Source organism: Oncorhynchus nerka, linkage group LG15 (assembly GCF_034236695.1).
Source record: "Oncorhynchus nerka isolate Pitt River linkage group LG15, Oner_Uvic_2.0, whole genome shotgun sequence".
Classification (NCBI taxonomy): Eukaryota; Metazoa; Chordata; class Actinopteri; order Salmoniformes; family Salmonidae; genus Oncorhynchus; species Oncorhynchus nerka.
In genome coordinates this window covers 50,968,051-50,981,173 of record NC_088410.1, presented here as the reverse complement: position 1 = coordinate 50,981,173, position 13,123 = coordinate 50,968,051, and the positions used below count along the sequence as shown (strand labels likewise).

At 41.6% G+C, this 13,123-nt stretch overlaps 1 long non-coding RNA gene across 1 annotated transcript; it reads right to left on the bottom strand.

Annotated features, from left to right (window-relative positions):
- Positions 1-765: 765 nt before the first annotated feature.
- Positions 766-12,557, bottom strand: LOC135559583 (uncharacterized). Its single transcript, XR_010458780.1, has 2 exons — positions 12,353-12,557; positions 766-10,504 (listed from the first exon to the last, which is right to left on the bottom strand). It is a non-coding gene; the product is annotated as an uncharacterized LOC135559583 (long non-coding RNA).
- Between the last annotated feature and the right edge of the window lie 566 nt (positions 12,558-13,123).

Below are 13,123 nucleotides of genomic sequence, written 5' to 3'. Positions count from 1 at the left end.
AAATACATTTATTTTTCAGAGTTGCCCAAAACGGCAAAGAAAAAAATCAAGAAACCAAGAAAGGTAACTATGTTCTGAAAATAAGTCAAAATTATTAATGTTTGTGTCATATTGATAAGTTGGTGGAAATAAGTCTAAAATACACATAGCCAATAGTGTAAAAAAAAGAGGCTTATTGTGAATGTAAAAACATTTCAGTGTGAATGAAGGCATGTTTCTACTTGACGAAAAGTATGAGTCAAGTGGTAACACTTTACAATAAGGGTACATTATTAAACATGAGTAAATGCAGGAGTTAACACGAAAACATAATATATTAATGCATTTACAAATTGACTAGACTATTGCTAAAGACATTCATGACCATATTAGCAAAGAGGTGAAAATTGCTTCAAATAGCTTGTATGCTAATTAAGTTCATGTTATCTAAATATTAGTTTAGTCACTTTGCAGGGCCCTACGTAAAGTAGAAACTTTTCTGAATTTACTAAAGAGGGCCCTATTGTAAAGGGAACACTATTAATACTTTGTTGTAGGCTATTCATCATTAATAATGGCATTCATTCATGTTCATTGATGTACCCTTAGTGTAAGTGCAGGCAAGGCTAAATCATTAACCTCCTTTCACAGAACAAATTCAGCGTCAAAAACAAACGTCCACCTCCTCCCGCCAACTGCGTGCCATTGTGGGGAAGCTGCAAAACCCCTAATAATGTGTGCTGTGAGTACTGCGCTTTCTGCCACTGCCGCCTTTTCAAGACTGTGTGCTATTGTCGAATGGGAAATCCGCGGTGTTGAAGACATGAAAGAAACATAACAGAATATTGGCATATTCACAAGGAGAGTAGGCTTATCATACCATCTTGTTTGATGTCTCACTTCTGAGGATAATGGCCAAGATTAATAGAGGACAGAGCCTACATGTGTAGGCCTAAAACCACACAAATCCTTCAACTATCATTCCAAATTTGAGACGTTCCAAATAATTGGAATAATATTTCTCATATGAGGTAAAATAAATAAAAAATAAAAAGCGGCACCAGACAAGTTCCATAATGGTGTACTAGAGACTAGTTGACCCTTTCATTCAAATCTGTTCAATTAAACATTTTGGTGTCCTTTAAGTAGGCTACCTTTCCATAAATGGAGAAGTTGTCCTAGTCCAAGGCCTATTAAATCATAGCCTATATTAGTGGATATATATTTTTCAATTATATTCTATTAATAAAGACTTTGTTGTGAAACATGTACATGAAACAATAGCTTACACATCATGCCAGTGCTGTAAAAGAGACAGTGTGTAGGATTTACTGTCTTGAGTAGTCCAGGGGCCAAATTGTCTGTCTCTTTGATAAAACATGGCAAGCACCTTAAAAGAAGCACAAATTGTGTTCCCCTACCTGGTTTTCAAAGATTGATGCTGCTAGTGTTCATAACCTCATAATGATCAGCAGTGTTGTATTGCATGCATGTGATCACTTGGCCGACAGCATAAATTAAACTAGCACTGGAGAAATACAAATGTTTTATAGTTCTATATTAATATGACATGTTATTTACAGAAAGACAAACTGGCAAAAGCACTCAAGGAGCCAAAATGTCTGTTCTTGAGTAAAAAAATAACTAACTGTACAATATTTACTACGAGGCATTTACTGAGGGCCATTAGTACTGAATTTTTCTATGGCATATGGCTTGTATTAACACTTATTTTATTGATGTAACGAAAAATCTAATCAACACATATTTTGAAATAAACTTCTATTTACATTTTTGGTAACTTTATTTATGTGCATTGAAGTCATCTTCACATTTAAACGCATTTGAACTGCTGCGCTTGTTTAGATCATGGCTGTGAATCATCATACTGCAGCAGTACTGGACGCCTGGTTTCTATTGCACTTGTGTTGCACCCACGAAAGCGTAAATCATAGTCCACATACGCTGAAATGGGATAGTCCTGCGTCTCATTGCGACTTAACTACACAGCTCTGAGACCAACATCCACAGGAGCAAAGGCCAAATGCACACCTCCCCACAATACGCAACCAACGCGGCTCCGGTATGTGTCCTCTTCATTTGAATGTGTACAGTTGGAGAAATTGCTTGAGCTGCTCTGAGAATTTGCTGTGCATAAGCATACACATTTTGGAATATTATGACTACACTTAAAAAAGCCCACATGCTACAAAAATATTACCCATCTCATCAGTTTATCCTTAGGGGTTCAAGCAGCGAAGCTGCGAGAAACCTTATTATATTTGTTGGCATTGGTTATTAGGGTTTCAAGCAGCGAAGCTGGGTTAAACCTTATTGTATTTTTTGGCATTCTTTTTATTGTTCTTCTGTAAGAGGAAATTCACATGCAAATTCCCATGAGATGGTAAGACTTACAAGGTTGAGCAAAAAAGGTTAACGGCCAAGGGCCACACCCTCTCAAGCAATGCTATGTAAATTGGCCACAAGTGATTGAAGATGCAAACTCTGAAAAGTCCCACCGCTCACCCCATGAAACCTAGAATCTGGAAATTTGGTACATAGTTCCCTCTCCTCACAAGGAACACATTTGCCTCAAGGACCCACAAGGTCTGCCATTTAGAATTTTCCGCCATTAAGAATTTTGTGAAAAACACTTAAAACGCTACTCCTCTGGCAAAGAATGACCGATCTGAATGAAACTTGATATATAGCATCTATTAACCAAAGTCTCTTAACACAACATTTTCTAGTATGTCAAACAACAATACTGACCAATAAACATTCAAGTGGGCATGACCTGGCATATAAATGTATATGAGGATATTAGTGTTGTAACAACTTGGTACACATGTTCCAAACATTGTCAAGACTCAACATTTGCAAGCACGTTCAGATCGACCACATGGAATTTGGCACACACACTCAGGGATATGAGTCTAGCTAACCTGTAAAGTCCGTTTCAGTTTGGCTTCATGGTGGCACTGTCAGACAGGCAAAACTATTCATGCAGGTTCACAAGCTCATAGCAGCCATATAGTTTGAGCTAGTGTCCTGGAAAAGACATGGGTACATAGATTCTATATAGAACATTTGGTGCCAACGGTCCCGCGGTTCTGGAGAAAATACATTTAAAGTAGTCAACATCACTGAAAATGGTTAAAAATGCATCAAAAGCAAATTGCATGATCTGTTCGAAGTTAAGGGCAGATTTTTGGCAAGCGTGATAAGTAGTACAGAAGCAGCTCATCCACGCCCATTTGTCTTGATGGTGGTGCTATGGGTCTAAAGCTTGAACCCCGGTATGAGGATTCAGTATGAGGATAGTATGAGGATTCAGCTGATTATGTCACCTTTTAGTTTGCTTGAACTTTGTGGTATCAAATCAAATTTTACTGTGAAATGCTTACTTACAAGCCCTTACCTAACAACACAGTTCAAGAAATAGAGTTAATAAAATATTTACTAAATAAATAAAGTAAAAATAAATAAAGTAAAAAATAAAATAAAAAGTAACACAATAAATTAAAAATAACGAGGCTAAATACAGGGGGTACCAGTACCGAGTCAATGTGCGGGGTACAGGTTAGTTGAGGTAATTTGTACATGTAGGTAAGGGTAAAGTGACTATGCATAGATAACAAACTGCGAGTAGCAGCAGTGTAAAAACAAAGCAAAGTAAATAGCCCGGGTGGCCATTTGATTAATTGTTCAGCAGTCTTATGGCTTAGGGGTAAAAGCTGTTAAGGAGCCTTTTGGACCTAGACTTGGCGCCCCGGTATCTGTACCAGTTGCATTGTGAGAACAGACTTGGGTGACTGGAGGCTTTGACCATTTTTGGGGCTTTACTCTGACACGCCTAGTATATAGGTCCTGGATTGCAGGAAGCTTGATCCCAAGCTATACACATTACCCTCTGTAGCGTCTTATGGTCAGATGCCGAGCAGTTGCCATACCAGGCAGTGATGCAACCAGTCAGGATTCTCTCGATGGAGCAGTTGTAGAACTTTTTGAGGATCTGGGGACCCATGCCAAATGTTTCCTGAGGGGGAAAAGGTACTGTTGTGCCCTCTTCACAAATGTCTTGGTGTGTTTGGACCATGATAGTTTGTTGGCGTGGTGGACACCAAGGAACTTGAAATTCTCGACCCGCTCCACTACAGACACGTTGATGTGAATGGGGGCGTGTTCGGCCCTCCTTTTCCTGTAGTCCACGATCAGCTCCTTTGTCTTGGTCATGTTGAGAGGTTATTGTCCTAGCACCACACTGCCAGGTCTCTGACCTCCTCCCTATAGGCTGTCTCATTTTTGTTGGTGATCAGGCCTACCACTGTTGTGTCGTCAGCAAAATTAATGATGGTGTTGGAATCGTGCTTGGCAACGCAGTCGTGGGTGAATAGGGAGTACAGGAGAGGACTAAGCACACACCACTGAGCATTGAGGGCTCTATGGTGTTGAACGCTGAGCTGTAGTCAATGAATAGCATTCTCACATAGGTGTTCCTTTTGTCGACATGGGAAAGGGCATTGAGCTCTAGCCTTTAGCTCAGTGCAGATGTTGATGAAGCCGGTGACTGTGGTGGTATAGTCCTCAATGCCATTGGATCAATCCCGGGAACATATTACAGTCTGTGCTAGCAAAACAGTCCTGTAGCGTAGCATCCACGTCATCTGACCACTTCCGTATTGAGCGAGTCACTGGCACTTCCTGCTTTGGTTTTTGCTTGTAAGCAGGAATCAGGAGGATAGAATTATGGTCAGATTTGTCAAATGGAGACGGGAGAGCTTTGTATGCATCTCTGTGTGTGGAGTAAAGGTGGTCTAGAGGTCTTTTTCCTTTGCTTGCACATGTGACATGCACGTAGAAATAAGGTAAAAACTGGTTTAAGTTTGCCTGCATTAAAGTCCCCGGCCACTAGGAGGGCCACTTCTGGATGAGCATTTTCTTGCTTGCTTATGGCCTTAAATAAATAGATGGCTAAGAAAAATATAGATGAAAACACTCTTGGTAGATAGTGTGGTCTTCAGCTTATCATGAGGTACTCTACCTCAGACAAGCAATACCTTGAGACTTCCTTAATATTAGACATCCTTCACCAGCTGTTATTGACAAATAGACACACCAACACCACCCCTCATCTTACCAGACGTAGCTGTTCTGTCCTGTCGATGCACGGAAAACCCAGCCAACTGTATATTATCTGTGTCATCGTTCAGCCATTCCTTGGTGAATGGCTGAACGATGTTAAGATGTTACAGTTTTTAATGTCCCCTTGGTAGGATTATCTTGAACGGAGATCATCCAGTTTATTCTCCAGTGATTGCACGTTGGCCAATAGAACAGATGGTAGAGGCGTGTAAACCCACTTGCTGACTAATTCTCACAAGGCACCCGATCTCCACCCCCGTCTTTTCTTCACACGAATAACGGGATTTGGGCCTGGTCTCGGAGAAGCAGTATATCATTCGCGTCGGACTCATTAAAGAAAAAAATCTTCATCCAGTTCGAGGTGAGTAATCGCTGTTCTGATATCCAGAAGCTCTTTTTTGGTCATAATAGACGTTAGCAGCAACATTATGTACAAAATTAGTTACAAACAACGCAAAAAAACACACAAAACAGCACTGTTGGTGAGGAGCCCGTAAAACAGCAGCCATCCCCTCCGGTGCCATTGTCCTCCCAGTGAAATAGTTACTGGTATCAAAACTCTTTAGGCACAATTCAGAATCCACAGCCGCAGAGCTGTGATAGACCAGCAGCCCATTATGACATATTGTAACTAAACTCGGCAAAAAAATAAAATGTCCCTTTTCAGGACCCTGTCTTTCAAAGATAATTCGTAAAAATAATGGGGAAGATAGGCGACACTTGGAGGGGGGTGGAGACAAGCATATAGACAGGTGAAACAGATCAGGGGGTGACAATGATACACTTTTTGTGTATAGGTAGTCTCAGCAAAAATGAAACGCTCCTTTTTCAGGACCTTGTCTTTCAAAGATAATTCGTAAAAATCCAAACAAGTTCACAGATCTTCATTGTAAAGGGTTTAAATACTGTTTCCCATGCTTGTTCAATGAACCATAAACAATTAATGAACATGCAGCTGTGGAACGGTCTTTAAGACACTAACAGCTTACAGACGGTAGGCAATTAAGGTCACAGTTATGAAACCTTAGGACACTAAAGAGGCCTTTCCACTGACTCTGAAAAACACCAAAAGAAAGAAACACAAAATCCCTGCTCATCTGCATGAACGTGCCTTAGGCGAGTTGCAAGGAGGCATGAGGACTGCAGATGTGGCCAGGGCAATAAATTGTAATGTCCGTACTTTGAGACGCCTAAGACAGTGCTACAGGGAGACAGGACAGACAGCTGATCGTCCTCGCAGTGGCAGACCACCTGTAACAACACCTGTACAGGATCGGTACATCTGAACATCACACCTGTGGGACAGGTACAAGATGGCAACAACAACTGCCCGAGTTACACCAGGATTGCACAATTCCTCCATCAGTGCTCGGACTGTCGCAATAGGCTGAGAGAGGCTGGACTGAGGGCTTATAGGCCTGTTGTAAGGCAGGTCCTCATCAGACATCACCGGCAACAACGTCACCTATGGGCACAAACCCACCGTCGCTGGACCACACAGGACTGGCAAAAAGTGCTCTTCACTGACGAGTTGCGGTTTTGTCTCACCAGAGGTGATGGTCGGATTCGCGTTTATCGTCGAAGGAATGAGCGTTACACCGAGGCCTGTACTCTGGAGCGGGATCGATATGGAGGTGGAGTCATGGCCTGGGGCGATGTGTCACAGCATCATCGGACTAAGCTTGTTGTCATTGAAGGCAATCTCAACGCTGTGTATTACAGGGAAGATATCCTCCTCCCTCATGTGGTACCCTTCCTGCAGGCTCATCCTGACATAACCCTCCAGCATGACAATGCCACCAACCATACTGCTCGTTCTGTGCGTGATTTCCTGCAAGACAGGAATGTCAGTGTTCTGCCATGGCCAGCGAAGAGCCCGGATCTCAATTCTATTGAGCACGTCTGGGACCTGTTGGATCGGAGTGTGAGGGCCATTCCCCCCAGAAATGTCCGGGAACTTGCATGTGCCTTGGTGGAAGAGTGGGGTAACATCTCACAGCAAGAACTGGCAAATTTGGTGCAGTCCATGAGGAGGAGATGCACTGCAGTACTTAATGCAGCTGGTGGCCACACCAGATACCGACTGTTACTTTTGATTTTGCCCCCCCCCCCCCCTTTTGTTCAGGGACACATTATTCCATTTCTGTTTGTCACGTCTGTGGAACTTGTTCAGTTTATGTCTCAGTTGTTGAATCTTATGTTCATACAAATATTTGCTGAAAACAAACGCAGTTGACAGTGAGAGGACTTCTTTTTGCTGAGTTTGCCTCCCAGAGAACTAAGAAAGTATGAAAGCCAATTGTCCAATATTCTAGAACATTGCTGTGCAGACTCAGACACTTTCAATGACAAAACCTTGCGGTAAACAGCATTGCGTAGATCAAAGTCAGACCAGTGGCTCTCATGATAGAGGACTGAGCTGCTCAGAGCAGTGTAATGAGCTGGGCTGTAAACATTGACCAGGCCCAGCCAGTACAAGTCATAAAAGTGAGGAGCCAAAACACATCAACGGGAGGGAGTGACACTTTGGGTACCACAGGCAGCAGCTGTTTCCCATTCACAGGCAAAAGAAAAGAATCTTAGAAAAAGGTTGATTGAGCAGTTTCGTGCCCCAGGAAAACACTTTGGCAGCAATTTCAACGTTTCAGTATGTCTAATGGCCCACAGGGTACTTTGGTTATCCCTAAAGTTACCCCTTGCATTCCCAACCTTACAAAAAAAGATTGCCGTTTTGAAAGTGCAGTAACTGCAGTCGACTGCAGTATTTTGGACGCAGTAATTGCAGAATACTGCAGTTATACTGCACTCTGACTGCAATCTTTTTTCGTATGTACGTGGTCTTTTGATAGATGTTTAAAATGGTCAAATAAACAACCTGTAACACTTTATATTGAAGGTACCCATTATAAAGGTTGAGGTAAATGTGTATTTAAAAATGTATCAATGCATATTTAAAACCATTTTACCACAGATAGATAATCTTTGATTATACCATGGCATTGTTGAATACTAATTTCTGACTGTCTTGAAGGGCATTCTAGAGTGTGCATTATTTCCCTATTGCATGATGTAATTTAATGGCTAAGTTCATTCTTTCATGTTCTATTTTAACTTCTTTTGAAAGCAAAAGTCAAATTGGAAACCTTAACTTCATTGTTGAATTAGATTTTCATAATAGTAAAGTTGGATGATGGTTTGCTTAGCTAAACTAGCAAGTCTATTTGTTTGGTTACTAAGGCAACTACTGTAACCATCTAGCTAGTTGTCACATTTGTCTGTTCAGTGCCTGCCAAATAATGAACCAATATTAACCTGTAGCTGACCTGGTGAGTCTCATGGAAAAAGCTGGTGTTCTTAATGTTTTGTACACTGTATGTAAGGTAATATTGATCTTGTACACAGTCTTACCTAGTTATTACCATAGGTGTGTACATAAGGGGTGCCATATCTGCAGGTGAACTGTATAAAGGTCCCCCTTCACCCTCTGGTGGCATGGATAACTTAATGTCTCTAGAGAAACCTGGGTTTTTACAAGAACGACTACCTTTTAGAGAATACGCACCAATACAGCTGTGGGTGTAGATTGAGTATCAGAGTTCTGTGTTGCAGTATTTATACCAGGGGCTGATTTTTATATGCACAAAAAATAAGTTATTTTAGCTGGAGTCAAAATGACCTCAAAGTAATTTACTTTTTTAAAAAGGTCCATATTGATAATTTATATTGCGAACAAGTTGATTGACAAAGTAATGAAACATTTAATAAACCACCTTTAGGCTATGATCCAAAATTGTGTCGGTAGTATGAGCGTTAAGCAGACTGTAGTTTACGATTCATGCCTTAAAATAATTTCTTCATTCCCTTTCTTGACTAACATTCAAACCCAAATGCTTGTAACGCATACTGTAGAGTTCTTCATAGTATGTTGAGTTGGCATGGAGACAAGTACAAGGAATAACAAAGGTAAGCAAACCCTGTGCGATCCGGAACGGTTCATATTTCTGTAGCATGAGGCAGCTTGATGGAGAAATACACCTCCTCGACAGGACGTTAAGTCTATTGCAGGGCCTTCCAATCTATATTCTTAATGGTGAGTTCCAAGCAGAGAAGCATCCGGTCCCATTTATACAGTCTTTGGTATGACTCGGCGAGGGATTAAACTCACAACCTTCCAATCTCAGGGCGGACACTAACCAGGCCACTGAGTTGGTGCCAATAACGGAGAAAAAAAACGCTATTATTCAATTAGCTGATGGATCCTCCGGAGCCAAGTAGCATTGAATCAAAAGCAAAATCTCTAAGTTGATGGGAGATTGCAGTGTAAATTTGAATTAATAGCGTTTATCCACGCAATCCCCCAACGAATAGCTTTGCATAATTCCAGTTTGGTTCAAACATGGCAATTTTCACCTGTTTGGAATAGACTTAAGCAAAAGGCAGACAAATTGCAGTAATGAAGTGTCCTGGCAGAATCTGTCATTTTCAATTGAGGGGTCCGGCAGGTTGCGTGGAGTTGCCCTCTGCATTACTGCCAGAATTGCATTATTTCAACTCTTGCATTTCATTTGCCATGCAGCAATCCAACAAAAGTAAATAAAAGAGAATTGCATCACGTTATTGCATCACATTTCACAATAGTACAACTCCTGTATGAAATGCAACACTTGAGATATACATGATGTAACCGCAAAACATGGCAGTATAGTTGACCTGACCACACCCCATTCTCTCACAGCTCACAACACTGGCAAGATAAAGCTAAATAAAAACAGAATAGGGAAGTCACTACAGATGTTCTAGAACTGAGTAAGTATACTTGAAGCCAGGCAAGAACTGCTTTGGTGGTACTTTGGTGGATTTTCCTTAAGACAATATGAAACCAGCACTTATTGCCATATTAGCCACTACATTGTATATGTAAACCTGAATAGTACAGGGATTGGGGCTTTCAACTAAAAATAAATCAGGCTTTTAAAGAGGGAATGCAATCTATAAGCCATTTAGAAGCCATTTAGCACTTGTTACTTGAAAGGCAATGGAGCTCTGGTTAGAATCTAAAGGCAAGTGCATACAGTGGGCAAGAACATTTGAATGCAAGTTGAAGCAGGGCATTAGCAAAAATGTCCTAGCCACCAGAAGACTCCTGGGAATCTTCCCCTACCCAGACCCACGTGTCCATGCACCACCACACCACCTCCAGACTGCACCATGACTCTGGGCCGCTGCTTGGCCACCTATCTGACAAACTTTTCAATAGCGGTAGTGGTCGGGCTTGAAGGGTCCTTCGCAGTTAAGTCCAGGCATTTGGCTGCTTATCTGACAGCTTAGTCAGCTTGACGCAGAGCTTGTCGAGATGGGCGGCAGCCACCTCCTCATCCAGCTGCAGAAAGAAGAGAAAAAGGACATTACAAGTCAAATTCAGAATAAAGTTTTCTTACACGGGGAGAAAACGTATTGTAATGGGTTCAATCGTCACGCAAATCACATTTTCCCCTGAAAACAAAAACATGCTTGGTTGCGCCCAAGCAGTTAGGTCAAAATCGCAGGAAAAATGCCAGTCTCAAGAACAGACATAATTCAAAAAGGAGCTGTCAAAAAAGGCTGAACAGGTCGAGCAGGAAAAGAATGAGGGATATCAGTGGTGGTTCTTATGTTTGACAGACCATGTACTCTTAAACAAAATAAATAAATAAATAAAACTACATTCTTAAGGCAATAGACTGACCTCGAACCATCCCTGGCTTTGTTCCCAACTTCCCACAAGTATATCTCTTGCGCTCAGCTCTGAGTGTATGGCTTCAGTTAAAGGCCTTAAGATGTTCACCACAACCCATGTGTCACTCAATTTAAAATGACTGCGCAGTGCTCAATTTCAGCTCCAAGTACAAAGAGCCTCATTTCGGGCTACCTATTACAGGGTTAATCAAAGCCATTATTCCCATTCAGCCTAGTTTCAATATCTTTGAATAGTCACAAGACATCATATAATATACAGTGGGGCAAAAAAGTATTTAGTCAGCCACCAATTGTGCAAGTTCTCCCACTTAAAAAGATGAGAGAGGCCTGTAATTGTCATCATAGGTACACTTCAACTATGACAGACAAAATGAGAAAATAAAATCCAGAAAATCACATTGTAGGATTTTTAATGAATTTATTTGCAAATTATGGTGAAAGAAATCAACTGGGAGCAATTATTAAGAAATGGAAGACATACAAGACCACTGATAATCTCCCTCGATCTGGGGCTCCACGCAAGATCTCACCCAGTGGGGTCAAAATGATCACAAGAACGGTGAGCAAAAATCCCAAAACCACACGGGGGAACTAGTGAATGACCTGCAGGGAGCTGGGACCAAAGTAACAAAGCCTACCATCAGTAACACACTACGCCGCCAGGGACTCAAATCCTGCAGTGCCAGACGTGTCCCCCTGCTTAAGCCAGTACATGTCCAGGCCCGTCTGAAGTTTGCTAGAGAGCATTTGGATGATCCAGAAGAAGATTGGGAGAATGTCATATGGTCAGATGAAACCAAAATATAACTTTTTGGTAAAAACTCAACTGGAGGACAAAGAATGCTGAGTTGCATCCAAAGAACACCATACCTACTGTGAAGCATGGGGGTGGAAACATCATGCTTTGGGGCTGTTTTTCTGCAAAGGGACCAGGACGACTGATCCGTGTAAAGGAAAGAATGAATGGGGCCATGTATCGTGAGATTTTGAGTGAAAACCTCCTTCCATCAGCAAGAGCATTGAAGATGAAACGTGGCTGGGTCTTTCAGCATGACAATGATCCCAAACACACCGCCCGGGCAACGAAGTAGTGGCTTCGTAAGAAGCATTTCAAGGTCCTGGAGTGGCGTAGCCAGTCTCCAGATCTCAACCACATAGAAAATCTTTGGAGGGAGTTGAAAGTCTGTGTTGCCCAGCAACAGCCCCAAAACATCACTGCTCTAGAGGAGATCTGCATGGAGGAATGGGCAAAAATACCAGCAACAGTGTGTGAAAACCTTGTGAAGACTTACAGAAAACATTTGACCTCTGTCATTGCCAACAAAGGGTATATAACAAAGTATTGAGATAAACTTTTGTTATTGACCAAATACTTATTTTCCACCATAATTTGCAAATAAATTCATTAAAAATCCTACAATGTGATTTTCTAGATTTTTTTTTTCATTTTGTCGGTCATAGTGTAAGTGTAAGGGGGGGGGGTTAGTCCAACCTGCGGCTTGATGTTGATCTTCTCGGCGGAGTTGGCGTTGAGCCAGTTCAGGTCAATCTCAGTCGAAGTGGCCGATGTTGCAAACGATGGAGTCGTCTTTCATTTGCTCAAAGTGTTTGGGGAGAACACCAGTGCATTCATTAATTCAACTGCGAAAGAGGACAAGTACAATAGTGTGTCTAGTTTGAGAAAGACACATCACAAGTCCTCAACTGGCAGCTTCATTAAATATAAATATATATTTTTTTACCTTAAATTTAACTAGGCAAGTCAGTTAAGAACAAATTCTTATTTACAATGACGGCCTACCAAAAGGCAAAAAGGCCTCCTGCGGGGAAGGGGGCCTGGGATAAAAAATGAATACAATATAAATATAGGACAAAAACACACATCACAACAAGAGAGAACACAACACTACATAAATGGAGACCTAAGACATAGCAAGGCAGCATAGCAAGGCAGCAACACATGACAAGACAGCATGGTAGCAACACAACATGGTACACACATTATTGGGCACAGAGAACAGCACAAAGGGCAAGGCAGAGACAACAATACATCACACAAAGCAGCCACAACTATCAGTAAGAGTGTCCATTATTGAGTCTTTGAATGAAGAGATTGAGATAAAACTGTCCAGTTTGAGTGTTTGTTGCAGCTTGTTCCAGTCGCTAGCTGCAGTGAACTGAAAAGAGGAGCGACCCAGAGATGTGTGTGCTTTGGGGACCTTTAACAGAATGTGACTGGCAGAACGGGTGTTGTATGTGAAGG